Below are 20,619 nucleotides of genomic sequence, written 5' to 3'. Positions count from 1 at the left end.
TCCTGTTTTACTGCTTGGTACAGTGTTTAGATAAACAATAGAGAAGAACCAAATGCCACCCACCTCTCTGTGCTCCCAAATATTAAGAACTGATTTGAGGAAACAGTCCATTGAAAGTCTTCCCAGATTCAGTTGCTTCATTAAACTTCTCGCCTTGAACAGTCTGGGCTGCTTTTTTTTAAAGATTTATTTATTTATTTTGAGGACAGAGAGAGAGGGCATGTGAGTGGGGCGAGGGGCTGAGGGGGGGGCGTTGATCTCAGGACCCTAAGATCATAACTTGAGCAGAAATCAAGAGTCAGATGCTTAACTGACTGAACCTCCCAGGTGCCCCCAGTCTGGACTGTCTTAAAGGTAATGGTGTCTCTTCTGGGGGTGAGGTAAATAGTAATGTACTTTAGAGGATATTCATTTGAACCAGTTTTTAAAATAATGGTAAAAGATTTCTGAAACTGTAAGGGCATAGCCTCCACCATTGAATAGGAAGGCACATCTCAAGTGATTGCTCTAGAGAGGATGCATGACTTCTGGTGCATGCTATTTTCTTTGACTTGCGTCTGTATAAGGTAAAGGGGTGCCAGGTGTGGGAAGGAGAGCGTCAAGTCACAGGTGGGAGAGAGCAATTTTCTTCCTGCCTGTACCTGACCTACTCCAAAAGAGGAGCTGCTACCACCTTGTCATATGGTCTTCCCTGGATAAAATTCCAACAAATGACATAATGTTAAGAGCACTGGACTTTAGAATCAGACTGATGTGGGTCCAATCTCAGCTGACATGTCACCTTGGCGGGGGGGTGGCGGTTTCTCTGATTTAGTTTCTCATCTGTAAAATGGGGATACTATTACTTACCGTAGAGGATTATTATGGGCATTGAGTGGAATAAAGTATGCAAAGTATTTAGTACAGTGCATAACACATGGTAAACATTCATGAAATGATGGCATTTTTAAAAATGAGTAACTCATCCAGTGCTTTACCATGTATCCTGGTTTACTACTTACAGTCTATGAGTGCTTTACCTTATAGGCTCCTGGTCAATCCATATACCCACCCTATTGATTGGACATAGTTTTCCCATCTGGAATTGGTGGCATGACTGAGGCTGCATAGTTAGTAAGTGGAGGGCACTTCCAAAAGGCAGCTCTTCTGGCCTCTGGCCTCTGGGACTCCTGTCCCCGCATGTGCACTTGCTCTCTACTACAAAGGCATCTTGGAAGTCATTGCATAAAGGCTCTGGATTTCTTAGAGTGCAACAGTTTAAAATAAAATGAGATTCTAAGAGCAGTTGTCTAAGGTGCTTTGTAAATAGCAAGGACAAGGGGAGGCACGAGAACACCTAAGGAGAGCTCCCCGCCACCCCTGAGCACCCCGGATCTGCACTTACATCCAGCATCCTAGGTGCCTCAGGGCTTCACCCTTGCCCAGCCCCATAAAGAGCCTCTGCCAGTACTCTCAGGAATGCCTAGGCCAATGGCATTTTGTGGAATGAGTGCATAGCTTTTAAAGGTGGTGACTTTGAAGGGCATCCTCCAGGGGATGTTTAGGTTCTGGGACTTTTAATTAATTAATTTATATTTCTTTCTTTCTTTTTTTTTTCATTTAAGGTCAGAGCTGAGCCGCACTGAGTAGTTTGTTTCCCCTGGAAGCAGCGTCTGCGACCAGGGCTTGAGTGTAGGTAGTTGACCAGGAGGGCATCCCTGGAGCAGGTATTGAGGAGCGGTAACATGAGATAGGGAAGAGGAAAGTCAGTAGGAGAGCACATTACTGAGGCTACTACCATGAGTGCTGATCTGGGACCTCCTAAGAAATGTCTCCCAGAAAGACCCAAGATGTCCATCGACAGATGAATGGATAAAGAAGAGGTGGTATATATATATATACAATGGAATATTATGCAGCCATCAAAAGGAATGAGATCTTGCCATTTGCAACGACGTGGATGGAACTAGAGGATGTTATGCTGAGCGAAATAAGTCAATCAGAGAAAGACATGTATCATATGACCTCACTGATATGAGGAATTCTTAATCTCAGGAAACAAACTGAGGGTTGCTGGAATGGTGGGGGGTGGGAGGGATGGGGTGGCTGGGTGATAGACATTGGGGAGGTTATGTGCTATGGTGAGCGCTGTGAATTGTGCAAGACTGTTGAATCTCAGATCTGTACCTCTGAAACAAATAATGCAATATATGTTAAAAAAAAAGAAGAAGAAGAAGAAGATAGCAGGAGGGGAAGAATGAAGGGGGGAAATCGGAGGGGGAGATGAACCATGAGAGACGATGGACTCTGAAAAACAAACTGAGGGTTCTAGAGGGGAGGGGGGTGGGAGGATGGGTTAGCCTGGTGATGGGTATTAAAGAGGGCACGTTCTGCATGGAGCACTGGGTGTTACATGCAAACAATGAATCATGGAACACTACCTCAAAAACGAATGATGTAATGTGTGGTGATTAACATAACAATAAAAAAGTAAAAAAAAAAAAAAAAAAAAGAAATGCCTCCCAGATTTGTCCCCAAAGGAAAGGAGGCTGGAGGGGTTCCCCACCTGCTCCTGTCTCCCTTTGGTTGAGGGTGTCCCCAGGAGTGGTGACTTCCTGTCACTTCCAGGCCCGCTTGTATGCAGCTGAGGAGACTCCCATGGTTTTGGTGAAGGCTCTGAGGTCTCCTCTATCCTGAAAAGTCACCTAGTAGGATGGAAGCAGGAGGGAACTCTGAGCAACCACGGACCTCTCCAGATCAGTTGGGGCTAAAAATCTGAGCTAGGACTATGGGATGTGTCATGGGGCGTTAATGGCAAGCTAAGAGAATTTTCTTCCACCCTAGAAAAGACATAGAGTAAAAATCTCAAGATGTAGAAATGGATGTGAAAAGAAATCAATTTGTGTGTAAGTCATTCATGAATTAATAGCCTTTGTTAATCACTCCTGGGTGATTAAAAAGATCTTGGTCAATCTTTTTGACGAAGAGTCACCCCCTAGATTCTATAAGCATTAAAATAAAGGTCAGAGGTAAGCTATTTGCCTTCCAGGTGTGATTTCAAGGGCTTCATGGTTCAAACTACTTAAAAAAATTATTATGAAAGTACAGTTGACATAGAATGTTATGTTCATTTCAGGTATACAACACAGTGATTCAACAATCCTACACATTACACTCACCACCATAGGTATAGTCATCACCTGTCACTAACAACATTATTATGGTATTATTGACTATATTCCCTAGCTGTCAAACCACTTTCTTGCCTTTCCTGGATTTACTTAAAATCCTTGGCTGGGGGGTGCCTGGGTGGCTCAGTCGTTAAGCGTCTGCTTTCGGCTCAGGTCATGATCCCAGGGTCCTGGGTTCGAGCCCCACATCGGGCTCCCTGCTCAGCAGGAAGCCTGCTTCTCCCTCTCCCACTCCCCCGCTTGTGTTCCCTCTCTTGCTGTGTCTCTGTCAAATAAAAAAAAAAAAAAAATCCGTGGCTGGTAGGGGCACCTGGCTGGCTCAGTCAATAGAGCATGCAACTCTTGATCTCGTGAGTTCGTTGAGCTCCATGTTGGGTATAGAGATTACTTAAAAATAAAATCTTTAAAAAAAATCCTTGGCTTGCAGGTCAGCTTGGCTTGGAAAGACTACTTGTTCATGTGTTTATTCACATAGCTGTTCATTTAAGAAATATTTAATGAGGATGCTAGGTGCCAGGGACTAAGGGTGAGGGCTACGGTGGGTCAAGACAATGGCAGGAAAGAGGTAAGAGAACCTTAAGAACCTGCAGTATATATAGGAAGATAAGAAATGCACAAGTGAAAGGCTTCACCATAAAAAGGCAAACAATGATTCAATGCTAAATGAATGGAACAGTCAGATGAGTGCAGTGGGAACTTGTTCGGAAGGTTCCAGAAGGTTGAAGTTGCTGAAAAGGCTGCTGGGAAGAAACGAGTTTTGACCTGAGCCTTGACGTATGTGCACGGTCTCGCCACAGTTCATTTCCTAAACACCCAGACACTTCTTTTATTTTCTTCTTCCAGACTCAACCTCTCAAGGTACAAAGAGAAAGCCAAGAGTGTGGCCATGGTGGCCATGTTATGATCTTAAGCCTCTGGTCGCCTCGCAAAAAAACCCCACAAAAAAACAAAAAAATACATCCCGTTACTGATGGCAATCAAATTGCTGGTTTGCTTGCAAGTCATTCATGAATGAACAACCTTTGCTAATCACTCCTAGTTGATATTTATCATAGGTGCATTTTACAAGATGAATTCTGTCATCGATGCTGACAGCTACTCACCAAGTCCCACCAGCAGCTGCAAATATTCATTAATAATATTTTGTTTGGGTTCCCACTTGCCATCCTCCTGCTTCGTAGGTATGAACAGCATCATTACCAAGTGGCGCCCGCAGAATAGAACACAAAGGCAACTTAGAAATTTTAAATGAAAACAGATGTTGAGAAATGCCATTATCCCATGCATGCTGCAATAAATAGCATTAACATTTCTAAGTGACGGCCCTCTGAATTGGACTGCAAGGAGCTCACATTTACAATTAAATGAGGGACTTATCCTTTTGCATCGCTGGATTCTACAGGTGGCTCGGTGACAGTCACCGCTTAGTGTTTCGATTTTAGTGCTGCTGTTAAGAGCCAGTGAGGCAGGGATTGGACAGGCAGGCATTTAGAAAGGTATTGGTGCCAGACGCATTCATCGTCTAAATGCCTGGATGCAAAACTAACTTAGCATAGCAGCTGAAGTGTGAGAGCTCTTGAAATGATTTCTTCCAAAACAGTTCATCTCCCTGTGCCAAGAAGTGGTATTATTGTTTATGTCACCCATGCCTGGATTCTGAAGCCTCCATCCATTTTGTCATTAGACGGTCCTTCATTAGAACCATCAGAAGAAAGATCACATTATAACTAGTGGAATGCTGCTTTATAGCCAAAGAGCACATCCACATATATCTTTCCATAGGTATTAAAATATTAATTGAAATCTGGGTATTAAAATCACGCAGACTGTAGAGATGCTAAGCTTCGGCACAGGAATGAAGAGCTTGGGATTGTGGATCATGCAAAATTGGGGCTGAATCCTGGCACTGCTACTTACTAGCTCTCTGGTCTTAAGCAAATTGTTTATTCTGTATGGGTCACACATTCTGTCTACATCTGTAAAACATGGACAGTGATATTTACTTTAGGTTTGCTGGGTAAGTATCAGATACCTGGTGTAAGGTATTATCTGATAGCTATCAGGTAAGCTTAATTTTGAGATCGCCACTATCCCATCTATTCACTGGTGCAAGATTACTCTCCCCAAAATAATGTTCTAGGAGGGGAGTGAGGGGGCTAGAGAAATGTGGAGCTCAATGAATTAAGTCAGGGTACAGCTTTTTCAGGAAGTGTGCTCATTATTTATTAAATCTCTCTCTCTCTTTCTCTCTCCATCCATTCATCCATCCATCCATCCATCCATCCATCCATCCATCCATCCATCCATCCATCTTTTTCTATGCTGAATAACCATCTACGCCATCAGGTGACCTCTGCACAGCCTGAAAGCACTCCCTGGAGCCATTGTTTTTTCAAATTGGTCTGCATAAATTTGAGGGTCTCAAGGTATTTCTAGAAGCAACAAAGGCAACCTTCCTTAATTGGCTCAGCAATTCCTGAATGTGTCCCTGAATAATTTGCACCCAAAACTTATAAGGTGGGGTTACACATGACAGAAAATATGTATTTTCTGTTTTTAGTTTTGGTTTTTGAAGTGTACTGGAGCTGGAATATTTCCTGAGGGGATCCTAATGCCTTGTGATTAAAGCAACAACCTCAAGCTCTAAGTTTGCAAAAACTATTCAAGGTGATCGGTAGTCGGTAGTCAGTAGGTGGTCAAAGGACTAATGGCTTACTACTGACCAAGCTTTTGTAAAGTCTTATTACTTGTAAAAAGTATTTAGAAATTGACTCTGTGGCATATAACTGGTGGACATGCAGATATTAATTCATCTATCTATCTAAACTGCACAGATAATATACTCCTTAAGTCTTTATGTTTAATTGGTTTCATACTATTTAAACCTTGGGAACTCTGAAAAATCAAACTTTATGTCCCCAACAAATATTTCTGAGTTTTCTTTTAAAATAAGGAAAATGAGCCACGTGTCTCTGATTCCACAGCAAGTGAGGGTCAAATGGAACAACAGGGTCAAGTTATTCACGTGCTTGATGGTATGTTCAGAATGAACTTAGGTATGTACCTAGTGTGAAGAAATGTTTCTCCCCTGGCTCAGTGCTGCATCAGATGAGAATTAATAGCATCTACTAATGTAAGGCCTAGCGGTCAATGTATATTTGTTTTTAAAGTGAAGCTCACAGCATGATTATATGTTGGGGAGATAAATGTGATGGAGAAAATAAATAAATGAACATGTGAAAATTCTATTTGCTTTAAAATAGACCTGTTCCTATAAGGAGATCCCTGGATGAGCATGTACATAAAGGCAACCCTCCTCCCCCCTCCCAGTAGCTGAAATTATCCTAAGGAAAGCTTGAGGCAGGAGTGTATTTCAAGACAGCAGATCCCTTGCACATTCAAAATTACTCCGAGCCAGGGCTGTATATCTCATTAGGGTAGAACCGGATTGAGAGAGAAATTTGTGGTCCGGCAATATTACCCTTGCAAATGTATGTTTCTAAAGGGTTTTCATTTTGGGGGCGCCTGGGTGGCTCAGTCGTTAAGCGTCTGCCTTCGGCTCAGGTCATGGTCCCAGGGTCCTGGGATCGAGCTCCGCATCGGGCTCCCTGCTCAGCGGGAAGCCTGCTTCTCCCTCTCCCACTCCCCCTGCTTGTGTTCCCTCTCGCTATGTTTCTCTCTGTCAAATAAATAAAATCTTTAAAAAAAAAAAAAAAGGGTTTTCATTTTGAAGGGTCCTTCTCTCTGGGCTGGTGTTGGGCTTGCATGCTGGGAATGTCTTAATGAGCAGATGTGGGCTCTGAAAGGGTCCGCGCGGCCCAGGACTCGGTGATGGGGAAAACAGAAAACCTCTTCCTTTTGAGTCTGGACCCCTTCCCTGCACCCTTACTTCTCAAGGACCTCACAGTGCTTGTTTTTGTGTTACTGTTTGGTGCACAGATGGCGCCTTCCTTTTAACGTGGATTTGTTCAAGTCGACTTCACCGTGGCACACAGATCAAGCTATGTTAGAATAATGTTAAAGGTCTGCATTGAAGCAGTCCAAAGCAGAGAATTCCAGTCTCAGGCTGCCAGACCACCTTTAAATCAACCGAATGCGCCCATGTACACTGTCCATAGATTCTTCTCGCTGCTGTTATCCTTATAATAGGATCATTCAAGTTCTCTTATCTAGTCTCCTCGATGCTTGGCTCTGACTATTTCAAACAGAAGTGATTTGTCACACGGTTCCACACTTCTTCCTGAAAACAGCACAAGGATAAAGCAAGCTTGCTTTAATGTAGGGCCCCCATCTTCCCTTTTTCTGTGAAGTATTTTACTTCCAGAGGTAAGGAGCCCTTGAAAGCGTGAAACAGGCGCACCTACACATTACAAAATGGCACACATAAGGGCTGGCTAAAAGAATCTGTGACGAATGGGCTTCACTGGTGTGGTCCAGAGGCCAGCTTGTTCACTGCAGGTCTGTCCACACGGCCCCTTCCCTATTGCCAGAGAAATGCATCTGATTATGCTACCTGCGCATTTGCTGTATTAGCTCAATTCTGTCTCGTTAACCACTCATCTGTGGCTCCTACTTATGAAGCAACCTTTTGTGGATCAGCAGCATTCCGTGAGGAGAGCCATGGAATGAGTTGCAAAGTGTTCCCTTACATTGAAACATGCAGATTGGAATCCTCGGTGAAGACAGGTGGTGACACAGTCGTGTGTCTGAAGGATGTACGCCCTCACGCCTTTAGCCCCCTGAGCAAGCTGCAACTCCAGGTAGACGAACAGGCTGCTGATACGCGGAGCTCTCTGCCGAGTCCCACAAACCCTGATCTGAAATCATTACACACAACACCCCATCTTCCTGAGTTCCACATTTCTCTTTGCTCCGGGTTTTTACAGGTCGGATGAAGTCTTACACTTTCAAAAATGATGTTCAGCCTACATCTGACACCAGACTTTCGAGGAAGAACAAATACCCTGTCGCTTCCTGGGGTTTTATTTCATTGGATGTCCTCATTTTGTTTCAGTCTTTGGGGCCCATCACATCTTCTCTTTCAAATTCTATGCAACCAAGTTCCGCATCTGCTCCCCTGAATGCATCTACCCACACGTACGAGTGTTTGGGAGAAAGTTTGTCTTCTGTCTATATAAGATTTTTTTTTTATGTTATAATTTTGTATCAGGGGTAGCTGAAATGCACCCGTTACATCTATGGCAATATATATCCATATAGAATTTCAGATTGTTTTTTGAGGTTAGATCGCCTATAATTCTTGGAGCCCATCATATCACCTTCTACGGCAGGCTGGGTGCTGAGGCTGCCATAGCTCACACTACCTGGAATTCAGGTGGGGCAGGATTTCTTTCAAGAGTTGACCTTCCAGAGCAGGTCAAAACCAGGGTGAAACTACTCATCGGTACAACAGTGAACACCTGATCCAGTTCGGGGCTAAAAGAAAAGCCTGAGTCACAGACACAATGTGGGAGTTACTTTCCTTTTAGAAGCCCCAAGAATCTCCTCTATCAGACTCTGGCTCTTGGCAGGAGAGAGAACAAGCCAATGACACTGCAGATCATCTCAGCAGCTCACCATTGAGGAAAGATTAGAAGTTAGGTTACTCAGGGGCACTCTGAATGCCATTACCGAATGTTATTTTGAGATGCCGTCAGTTTGAAATTCTGCCATCTCAGAGTCTTGCCCTATCCCAATGTGTAGAGAAAAGATTTCTCCTGACAGGAGTCTGGGCAACCATGGGCTCGCAGTCCTTGCTCGCTGACACATTTGGGGATGGGCTGCATGCTCTGCCAACAGCCCTCCTGGATGCACAGCTAGCAGACTGGCCCCTAATCTGTGCACCCTTCCAGACATGTGAGGGACACTCCACGGCTGGTACATAATTAGAAGCTCAGTGCAAGCAAATCATTGCTTTTTGGGTGAGCGTTCCTCCTACTGATCATGCTCAGAACATAGCAGCTCCACCCACCTGACAACAAACATATGACAATAAACAGATATATCAGCAGAAAAGAACACCACCACCAACAACAACCCAGGTGCATCCAGTTGTGCATTTCTCAGCAGCTTCCCTGCCACTTCTCTATTTTTTACATTTTGCTTGCAATTTTCTGTTTCTACCCTGGTGGAATTTTCTCCCCAAAGTCCTGTGATTGATTCTCAGTGGGCTGAATTCTCCTGCTGACTTATCTTTAATAATGTCACCACATGAAGAAATAACACAAAGCAAGGAACAGCTGCTTTGGACTCTGTATCTCGCAGGGTTTGGAAATAATTTTCTCTCGTAGACATCATCGACATGCCCAGGAAGCTACACGGCACTTGCTCAGGCTTAAGAAGGTTCTGTGACCATTAGTGGAAGCTAAAATGCAACCATGGGTTTTACCGGCTGATAGAAACTTAAAAAAAAAATGTGTGATGTCCTACACTTGGATGTAAGGGAAGAATTACATCTAAAATAAAGGTAAAAGTTCAGCCAGAGAGCTAAAGGAAAGCAGCCAGAAAGAGCCAAACTCCTTGGATCCATGCAAAGATGGGTTTGCTCATAAAATAGAAAAATTCGACCCAACTAAAATATATTAAACACCTAGTCTGTGCTTGACTGTATAGGCGTTGAGTGTGGACACAGAGCGAGTGTTCAGACCTGGCCTCCAGCCCCGAGGAGTTTATAGTATACTCAGTGCAAACAGAGGCACTGACGAAGCACCGTGGGACTCCGAGGAGAAAAGCAGAGTTTACGTGGAGGGGTGCCCCTGGGAGTTGAGTGCTAAGGACTGTGTTGTAAAGAACTGAACCTTGTCCCCAAAGAGTCTGGCCTTTGTCAGTGTCTCTGCCAGTGTCTCTAGTGTCTTGATTTGCATGGGGGCTTTGGTTCACATTGTAGAGTCTAACGATGTGATTGAGGTCAGGGGCTTTGGGTCGCAGGGCATCAGTGAACCTAGAGACTGAGATTAACCATGAGAATGATCAACCAACCAACCAATCAATCATGTCTCTTTCATGGAGCCCCAATAAAAACCCTAGACACTGATGCTCAGGTGAGTTCCCCTGGTTGGTAATACTCCCTGTGTATTGTTAGACATCGATACCAGGAGGGTAATGCGTCCTGACTCCATAGGAAGAGGATGATTGAAGCTCTGCATTTAGTACATCCCCAGATTCTGCCCTGAGCTCCTCTTCCATTGGCTGATTTGAGTCTTTTCCTTGCAGAAAACCTTAATTATGAGTATAATAGCTTCCAGTGAGTTCTGTAAGTTGCTTTAAGAAATTGACCAAACCTGGGGCACCTGGGTGGCTCAGTCGTTAAGCATCTGCCTTCGGCTCAGGTCATGATCCCAGGGTCCTGGGATCGAGCCCCGCATCGGGCTCCCTGCTCTGCGGGAAGCCTGCTTCTCCCTCTCCCACTCCCCCTGCTTGTGTTCCCTCTCTCGCTGTGTCTCTCTCTGTCAAATAAATAAAATCTTAAAAAAAAAAAAAAAAAGAAATTGATCAAACCTAAGGGTAGTTTTGGGAACACTCCTGAACTTGCAGGTGATGTCGGAGGTGCGGTGGTCTCTTGGGGGGACTGTTTCCTCTAACTATGCGGTTGGTCTAACTCACGCAGGGATGAATGTGCGTTTGGTAGGCAGAGAATAAAGGTGGCTCAGAATAACTATTAAACCTGTTATCTTTAAGGCTCTCGCCTGGTATAAGTCCTGACTCCAACAAAGCCTTGATAAATAGCCTTTGTTCTCCTTACCAGGATTCTAAGGTAAATGATAAGGATCTGAGACAAGCAGATATAAGGAAGATGAACAGACTGCCTGAACTTAAGTTAAACCAAACAGTTCAAAAGGTCTTTACTGTATTGACAATTCAGTTAAAGATGCCTGTCTCAGACTCCCAGAGGATGGAGCTGTTTTTTTCTTTTCTTTTCTCCCGCCCTCCCTTCTTCCCCTTCCTTCCTTCCTGCCTGCCTTCCTTCCTCTCTCTTTGCCTCCCTCCTTCCTTCTTCCCTTATTTTCTTTCCTTTTTTACCTCATGAAAGAACATGATAGCAAGACAGCCAACTGCCTCTTTGTGTATATGACTTGTATAGATAAGAGAAAACATGCAGAGATTTTTTTCCTTGACTCCTCACTGCAGAGTGGGTCAATAGACCTCCTAGTTAGGAATTATAACCTCTAAGTGCACAAATAGGCCCCCCCCCCTTCCGGAAGCTCTCCCTGAACCTTGTGGTCATGAAGACCTCAGATATGCTCTCATGACACCCTGTGCTTGCCCCAGCTACAGCTCTTCTAATGACACAGCAAACTTACCTGTGAACTACTCCCTGACAAAACCTGAGATCCCTAATAGCAGGGTCAGTGGGCCCTTGCTTAGATCTTAGGCACCTTGGACATTGATGTGCCTGACATATAGAAGATATTGACTACGTATTTTTGGTTAAATTAGTGAATGAACAGGGGCGCCTGGGTGGCTCAGTTGGTTAAGCATCTGACTCTTGATTTCGGCTCAGGTCATGATCTCAGGGTTGTAGGACTGAGCTCTGTGCTGAGTGTGGAGCCTGTTTGAGATTCTCTCTCTCTCCCTCTCCCTCTGCCCCTCTCCACCCCAGCTTGTGTGCTCTCTCTCTCTCTAAAAAACCAAACCAAACAAAACCAAAAACTTTTTAAAAAATTAATGAATAAACAACAGCTTCAGACTAGTGCAGTACAGAGGAAAGAATAGAAGTTTTGGAATACAAAACCACTTGGTTGAATCCCAATCTCAGTGTTTAACGAGTGTGTGACTTTGGGTAAATAGCAGTTGTCTAACACTCAGTTTCTTCAACTGCAAAATGGGCTTAAACCACCCAGCCTTGTGAGACTGAGGGGGACAACATAGGTGAAAACACTTACTCAGTGTGCAAAAAAGACTTCCAAATACAGCTCAGAAAACTTTTCAAAACCTGGAATGAAAACCCGTGGTCCGGTTCCATCAGGATGCTCCCAGACTCAGAGTAGGAACAGAAACCTAGTGAATTGGTGGGTTGGATTTTCTATCATTGGTACTCACATAATAATTACAAGGGACCCAGATCTCATCAACGACACAGGTCCAGAATGGAAAGCCCCCTCTCTACACTCACCCATCCTCTGACAGTCACAGAATCGCTCTGGTATGAAAATATCAAAGCTACATGGGGAATGATGGCTCCCCATGCTCAGAACTGAAGTACGGGTAGGCCAGCTAAAAGTAATTTTACAAAAGATGTCAGCAGTCTGGCAGTTGAGATTAAAGGTGATTTTGTCAAAGCACAACGCAACCTCTCACGCTGGCAGTTTTGTTTATTTCACATGGGACAGCAACGTGCTATCCGTTCCCAACAACTTGTAGTCTATGGCCAGAATCATGTCCTATCTCTATACACTTCTGAAGCCTGAAAGAACAGCCATTTACAGAAACACATCTAGGATATAATCTATAGTTAAATGCGTAGTTGATTTATCATTACCTTGGGTTATTTGGAATTTGCATTCTTTATGGTACTAATCCTGTCCCCAGACCTCTAAATCATTGCCCATCATTCCTTTAACAAATAATAATAATAAAAAAAAATCATACTCAACATTATATTTGGACATCATCTGTCTGGAAGGTAATAAGATACAGCAACTATAATGATTGAAATGAAGGGAAAAGATTGTTAATATAATAGAGGTTTCTACTGGGCATGCTTTAAATCAATGTGCAGAAGCAATTTAAACAACCCATCCTGTCATCATGTTTAAAGCACATTGATTTCTCTCTTTTTCCCCCTTGTGGTTTTTATCTCTTAGGCTGTTTCTCCCTTCCCGCTGATCTGGATTGCGAGCCAAAGGAAAAGAAACTTCACAGGGACTGGCTGAAATACGCTGAGTGACAGACTGCCCCTCTTAGAACATTTCTAATAAATCACGGGGAAAAACAAGCCTCCTCCATAGCGCCATGTTTGACAAATTGAAATTAAATTGCACCAACTCTGGGAAACCAAGATGGCCTGGTCTGATATTTCTTCCCCAAGTTAATAGTTAACAGGTAAGAGAGGATGTTGGAGCATTATGTTTTTAAAAAGAATCCCTCTGAACTCTGATCAACATGTGATTCTCAATCCCAGATCCATCTTCAGTGTGGACTGTGGGTTCCGGGGCTGAAAATAAACACGGATATTTTTGCAGATAGATGTATATGTATTTTTTTCTTTAATTTAAAAATTATTATCTTGGGGGAGAGTGGCAAATGGAATTTTTTGCTAGCAGTGGATTTTTGGTGTTATCAGCTATCAGGCTGGAAAAATGTATGGCAGTAATAAAGGGGAAATATATGATCCATAAATAAAGAAAAATGGGATTTGTTTGGCATTATAAAGTTTTAATGCCTTTAGGTAGCAAAGACTCCAATCAAATCCCTTTCCTTTAAATCTTCTTATGCTCTCTTCAGATTGTATCTCTCCAATTCCTTCTTCAAAGCCTGTAAATGGTGCTCCAGCTGGAGAGACCCCGCATACCAAGAAGGAAAGGCCACTCCCTTGGCTGGCTATATGTTAGGATTGGGCTGTTCTTCTTCTGTAGGGTCAGGATGAAGGGCATGTCAGGCTCATAGCCAATAAGAAGCCATGGGGAAGTTTTTCATGGAGAAAACCTTGGAGGAAATTTCTTTTTTTCTCTATTTCTAAGAATTTCCATATGCTGCTGAAAATAATGACCAAGATCATTGACAACATTGATCGATCACCTACGATATGCCAAGGTCAGGGCTGGCCGCTGTCCTACCTGGGTGAACGAGACACAGCACCTGCTTTGGGAGAGCTCATTGTTGGGTGGGGGAGACAGATGAGGTCCTCTATAGGCTGCTGAAATAGTCTAGAATAGTCTTGTTATGCAACAAGTGAACAATGGATCTTAGTAATGAATGGACAAGTGAGTGTGAAGGTAAAGTTGTCATTAAATAACTGGAAATGTAGAGGGCATGGTAGTTTGTTGTTTTATTTTGTCTGGGGACTGGTGGAGGAGAAGGGGTTGGCTATAGAACAATGGCAGAAGTGACTCCTGACCAGGAAGAAGACAGCACAGCACTGTTTCCCAAAAGCTGGTCTTCAACGTTACACCGTAGTTTGGACAGTTCAGTTTTTAATGAGAAGTTTGCCTTGTGTGGAAAGATTATGATGAGTCAGCATATTACCGGCAAGCAATCCCGGGCCATTGTGATGGTATCTGCTCTGGTGGAAATGTGTTATCTCCCTCAAACATCCAGGCGGGTTCTCTGGCTGTCACTGTATTATTTGCATGCTTCGGTAATGTTTTATGTATTATGCTACTTATACGCAAAAATGTACATGCACGCTCCTGCAAATTTAGGTCAATTACGAATAAATTAAATCTTATCTAAATAAACAAGTGTCTTTTTGAACCGAAATGCAAGCTGTCAGGAATGTTTAAGTGGACAAGGATGAATCCTCTTTCAGCTGGGTGTCTTACAGAATGCTTTGTATATTCTTGATTTGGGGAAGGAAGAGCCACAAAATCAACGTCTCACCGGGGACATGCACATGGAGCAATGTGGCCTGGAAGAGTGACACATTAAAACATAAGATATACTACAGGGATTAAATTATCTGGGTGTCTTCTGACTCCTTTTCATGCCATTTTGGGGTCCGAGTTTGAGGAGAATGTTATTATCTTATCCTTCCTATTAGCAGAAGGAGGCAACTCGTGCAAATCTCATCTAGAACTTACTAAAACCCAGATGGTTTCTTCTCAGTTTATGTAAGATTTCTGTAGGAATCTCATGGCCATGAGGACTGGTCCAGGCTAGTCAAAGTTTTCAAGAACGTTCCAGTGCCAGGATCAAGTTACAGATGTCAGTGACCCTTTTCAGGATGCATCTCAGCAACACAGCCCCACTTCCCATGACTCACAGAATCCAAGGGTCGAGTCAGAAGGGCAGAGGGGCTGGGGTTACAAAATAATAAAGAAGGCCATGCTTTTGCACCTCTATGCTCTTGTCCTTTCTGTTCCTCTGTCTAGACAGCCCTCACGCTCCTTGTCCATCTGTGGAACTAAAGCTCTCTTCTGCCAGACTCGGGCCCTCCCTCCTGGAGCCTGGTCTGAGCTCCCCAGGCAGAGTGAGTGGTGTTCATCTGACCGTAAGCCTCCATGAAGGCAAGGCCTGTATCTACTTCTTCACCTTGTATCCCCAACATCCAGCACAGTGCCAGGCATGTAGAAGGCATTACAATATGAATCCTGCCTCTGGTGTCCACAGCTTATTGCAGAAGTCTACTTATAGCACTTGTAAGATCACTATATTTCATTATTTGCTTACACGTTAGTCTGGCTCACCAGACGGCTGGGCCCTCAAAGGCACAAGTCCTATTCTACTTGGTCCTATTCCTAGGACCAAGCACCATAAGTACTAGATAGATGTTTCTTTCTTTCTTTTTTTTTTTTTTTTAAAGATTTTGTTTATTTTTTTGACAGAGAGAGACACAGCGAGAGAGGGAACCTAAGCAGGGGGAGTGGAGAGGGAGAAGCAGGCTTCCCGCAGAGCAGGGAGCCCGATGCGGGGCTTGATCCCAGGACACTGGGATCACGACCTGAGCCCAAGGCAGACGCTCAATGACTGAGCCACCCAGGCGCCCCTAGATGTTTATTTCTTGCAACAGATTTATATCCATTACATTTCAATTAATTGCAGCAATAAACTTGAAACTTACTAGCTCCTTTGTGTCCTACAATATCATCTTTGTCCCTAAGGGAGCCGAGCTCAGTGTCTAGGTACCCTTTTTTATTATTGTTGACAGCAGTCTTTCTGATTCTCTCTCAACTGGCCAGAAAGGTCTTACTCTTATGCATACCTACCCAACAATAGTCTTTTTTCTGCTTAGGCTGTGCAAGAAAAGACAAAGGCCAGGGTGAAGGCAGATCTTTGGGTTGAAACAAGAAGGAATAAGCCGCAGTCCCAGGGACTAAGACTCCCTCCCTCTTTCTTCCCTCAGCTCTGTAACTCCCTGGGTTTGGGGGCCAGGTAAGGATAGGGCAGGGGGAAGAATGGTTGGGCATGTCCAGCTCCACTGAGCTCTGCCTCAGTGAAGAGACAGGACAGGAAAGAAGAGAGCACTCTCAGGATGGTGTGGTGGGGAGGAGACAAGAGTCACTGAGCCTGCCTTGATGGAGCTGCCATGGGGTGGCTCAGCTACATCAGGCTCTGTGTCCAGGACAATGGACAAAGACAGCGCATCCAACCCATGATGTTGAGTCCAGTCTGACCCCTGCCACATGGACCCATCTGCTCGACCATCTATGTGTGAACTTCTAAGGAACTTCTATAGACTTGTTTTAGGACCTATCTCTCCCAGTTATGAGAAAACGGTCCCTTGTATCAGGTCTAAATCTCTTAGGGTTCTGTGATGCAAATTCTTTGCTATCTACTCTGCTCCAAGTGGAGAGAGCCAACAGCAGGGCCCCTTCTTCCTTGTGATAAGCACTTATCCACTGGAAGACCATGATTGTATTCGGGCTCACTCTCTTCTTTTTCAGACTAAGTCCCCTAACGTCCACATGGTCACATTCTAGAATTCTACAAACAGGGCTAGAATGGGACTAGTGGTCCCTCCTCCTCAGGCAGAAGAATCTGCAGAGCTTCATGGTCAGACGTGGCTCTGACCCCCCATGATTGTGTATGCAATGAGGTTCAGGAGGTGTCCCGGAGATGGTACAGCCACAACTGAGAGGCTGTGGAGAGCAAGATATGGGTGAAGAGAACACAGATGTATTCTCAGAAAGCGGACTACCACCCACCACAGAGCCAACATCCTTTGAGCCCCTGCTACAGACACTGGATGAACCACGAGTTGGACTCAGTAGGACATCCTCTCAGTCCGATTGAGAGCTGGCCTCTCAGTCAGGAGAGAATATGGGTCAAGTTCAGAAGGACCAAGCATCACAGATACACGTATTTTTTTTTTTTTTTTCTGCAAAGGCAAGGCCTTTACTTGGTGCTCTGAAGAACTTGAGAGTTCTGAGTTCATCTGATCCACGGGCTCCCTGCCTAACTGCACACAATCTGAAGCCAAATGGAGAGGCCGGTCCCTATTTCTGTACAACAGCTTCTTCGTTCTCTCCTGCCCTTGAGGACAATATCCTGCGCAATCAGACCCAGCAAGAGATGACACAGAACAGCTCTCCAGGAAGAATACACGGTCTCTGAGCAAGACAAAATAAACAAGAGAAGAACACTAATGGAAAACCCACTGGCGCAGATAAACTGTGTCCCCACCTTATGAAAAGCAAGCGTGCAGGTCTAGAGATAGGATTTGATCTTGCCTCAAAGTCACAGGGAATTTGGAAGATCTCCAAGTGTAAAGGTCCTTGTGAAATCCTTACCGGGGGAGAGATTTCAAGGTAGGTGTTGGAGAGGGTGAGCCCATTCACTTTATTATTTATTACAGCAGGGAGCAATTCCAGCTCCCAATTCCTGCATTTAGTTTGGATCTGCCCAGTCTCGTCCCTCAGGGACTCTTCACAGCCTAACCAGTTGTATTATGAACCCCCAGATGAGCCAAATTGATAACCCTAGTACTGACTACTATGAGTAAGGTCATAAAGTCTGGCAAAGAAATAGGGTCTCAAGGGGAGCCTGTTCAGGTAGGGTCTTCCTAGTCACCCCGTTCCTCCTGACAGGTAACCAACAGGTGAAGAAGAGACAGGCTTGGAAATCCTAGAGGTGTTTCTAGTCACATACCCTTGACTAAAGGGGGGTGTCTGAGGAAGAAATGGTATGGGGTGGGGTGGGGAGCATTGAAGAGAAGGGAAGGGACCAGAGGCGGAGGGGCGAAGGGGAGGGGGCAGCACCCACCAAGCCGGCAAGACCGTCTTCATGTGCGTGCTGCCTTTTCCATGGCGGCCCCTCTTGAAGACCGAGGGGCTGGGACACATGATCGTCACGAGGCAGTCAGCTGTGAGGCCCATCCATTATCAGGAGACTGACGGCATACCAGCAGCCTGTCTCAGAACTTTACTTAATAAATCAAAGCTGACAACTCCTCCCAAATTGATATGAAAAGGCTCTTTAGTGTCCATGACCTGCATACGTTTTATTCATTTCACTTTCTAAAATAAGAGGTGAATAGTAATCACAAACAATCTGGTCCTGTCAGGTAGCAACAGTCCATCTTCCCTCAGCCACCAGGAAAAGGTGAGGCCCCCGCAGTCTGGCCCGGTCTGGGCTATAGGAGTCAAAGCGACACAGCCAACGACAGAGTTTACGACAGGCCGCTGTGGGATCTCGGAAATTTCACCCACATTAGCTCATGGGAGCCGCACCGCCACCCTGTCAGGCGGACTGTATTCTCTCCACTTCTCAGAAGAGGGAGTGGAGGCAGAGAGAGGACACGGCTGGGGTCCTGCACGGTGGCAGCCGTCACCCAGGGTGGCGCCCTGCAGCAAGGAAGACTGGCCTCCAGCAGGCCTGCCCTGCTGACCGGACCGAACCCCCAGGGGGAGGCTCCCTTGGCTGGGGAGGCAAAGCGGACCCAGGCCTGTCCCCTCCTCCGCCCAAACTGCTGCCTCTTCTTGCATCTCCTTGTTCTGAGGTCATGTTCTCTGCACCTTCCACAGTGACCACGAGCAAACCCTTCTAAGCTGATAAGGGTGAAAGGGGTGGGAGTGAGTGGCCTGCCCCTGCTTAGCATCACTGCTGCCAACAGAGAATATTTTTTTGCCCAGAACTCCAGAGAACAGTATTTCAGCCCATGTTTATCACCAAAATCGAAGGGAGGACATAACCGGCGGAAATGTCGGACCTGGGAATCTAGCCGATGAGGGGCCCTAGGTGTTTGGAGAGGCTAAGGCTGATTGACTAGGGCCCTGGAGGAGAGACCTCCATCTGGCTCACTAGGAGACTCCACAGAACAGCCAGGCCGAAGAGGCAGTGAGAATGGAAGACAAGGGGATAAAACAGACCCCGAGCCACATAAACACGAACTGAGTTAACGGCAGAGCAGGATTCGCTCTTGAAAGTTCAGATAACTCATATGGCTGGCCCACGTGGGTCCCGCCTGCCCCTCTCTGAAGGTGACAGGGCCTTGGGCTGTCCCGGTAGGCCTTCCAAGGTTTGGGAAGGGCAAGGATTCTGAACAGAGAAGACTTTGATCTCAGACCATTTGCCTACGTGCAATTACACACAGGACCAGACTGCCTCTGTGTGTGTGTGTGTGTGTGTGTTTTGCGTTTTTAGGTGGCCTACTGAATGAAAGGGCTGTGTTTGGAATACCTGAGTGTGTGGGTCATGGGGCTGTGGTGCCCTCGATGACATGCTGCTATGCACTGGGAAAAGTCCCGGACCAGGGATCAGGCTGTCACTCACACACTTGGGGGAGGTACTGCCCTAGATGGTTTCATGGAAGCTTCCTTAGCAATATCGCATATAGATACTAATGGCCAAACTGCAGAAAGCAAGTAATTGCTGAAACGACTTTGGAGCGCCCTATGGTCGGTATCTACCCCTTCCCCAGTCTCCCAACCCCACAGAGAGAGCAAACCCCCTCCCACCCTATCGCCTAGAGTGTTTCCCTCTCTTTTCTGGCCTGCAGGACACGAGCGGTAGACTCTGGCCCCCAGTGAGAGAGAGCGAGACATCCTGGCAGGGAGGCAAGCTCTTTATCTACTATCTTTATCTTTATCATTTTTGGCGGGATAGCAGAAAGCTGGATTGTTCCTCTGGGCTCCCCAGGGCCCTCAAAGTCCACATAGGCAGGTGGTTCCCAGAAATCGGCTGGGAACCTCGCAAGCTGCTATAAAGCAGACCACGGCCTCGGCCACGGAGAAGGTGGCCGGCAGAGGCCTTGGCGGCTACGACCTCCTTGCTTGCCTGCACTGGCTTTCCGCTTGCCAATCTTTCTCGAAGCATGACTTTCCTGAATCTGAGAGGAAAATGCAGGGAGAGAATGAGTTGAACCACCACTGGGTTTGGTTGGATTCAGAAGCCTGTGGTTCTGGTCTCAGCCCTGCTGTTTATTAGCTATCTAGCCTGAGACCAATCATCTAATCCCCCCTATTCGACTGGTGTGGGTTGGGAAGGAACACACGTACTATGTGCCAGGCATCATACATGTCTTTTCTTACTTCTTACCACAACCAGGAAACTCATTGTTGAGATAAGAAGTCCTTGTGGAAGGTCACCCAGCTTTGTAGCTCCAAAGCCTGAGCTCTGTCTGCCTTAATATGACCAGTTGGGGACATCCATGACACGGTGACATGGTGACTAGCAGAGGAAGCACCTTATGGATTCCAAATCCCTCTACAAATTTAAGACATTGCATCTGAGGTCAAAATATCTGTTGTGCTCTTATTATATTAATTGTCGAAGAAGAAGCTGAAGCGTGGGGGTCAAGGCACTGTGCTCAAGGTCCCACAGCAAAGTAGCAGCAGGCTCTGAACCTGGTCCC

At 45.4% G+C, this 20,619-nt stretch overlaps 1 protein-coding gene across 1 annotated transcript in view; it reads right to left on the bottom strand.

Annotated features, from left to right (window-relative positions):
• Positions 1–20,619, bottom strand: part of LOC135362239 (kin of IRRE-like protein 3) — a 450,674-nt gene that overhangs the window by 289,835 nt on the left and 140,220 nt on the right. The window lies entirely within an intron of this gene.

The sequence above is a fragment of the Mirounga angustirostris genome, unplaced genomic scaffold (genome assembly GCF_029215605.1).
Source record: "Mirounga angustirostris isolate CCGP_5_RB_7025 unplaced genomic scaffold, mMirAng1.0.hap1 SCAF_13, whole genome shotgun sequence".
Taxonomy (NCBI): Eukaryota; Metazoa; Chordata; class Mammalia; order Carnivora; family Phocidae; genus Mirounga; species Mirounga angustirostris.
This window is presented reverse-complemented; position numbering and strand designations above follow the sequence as displayed.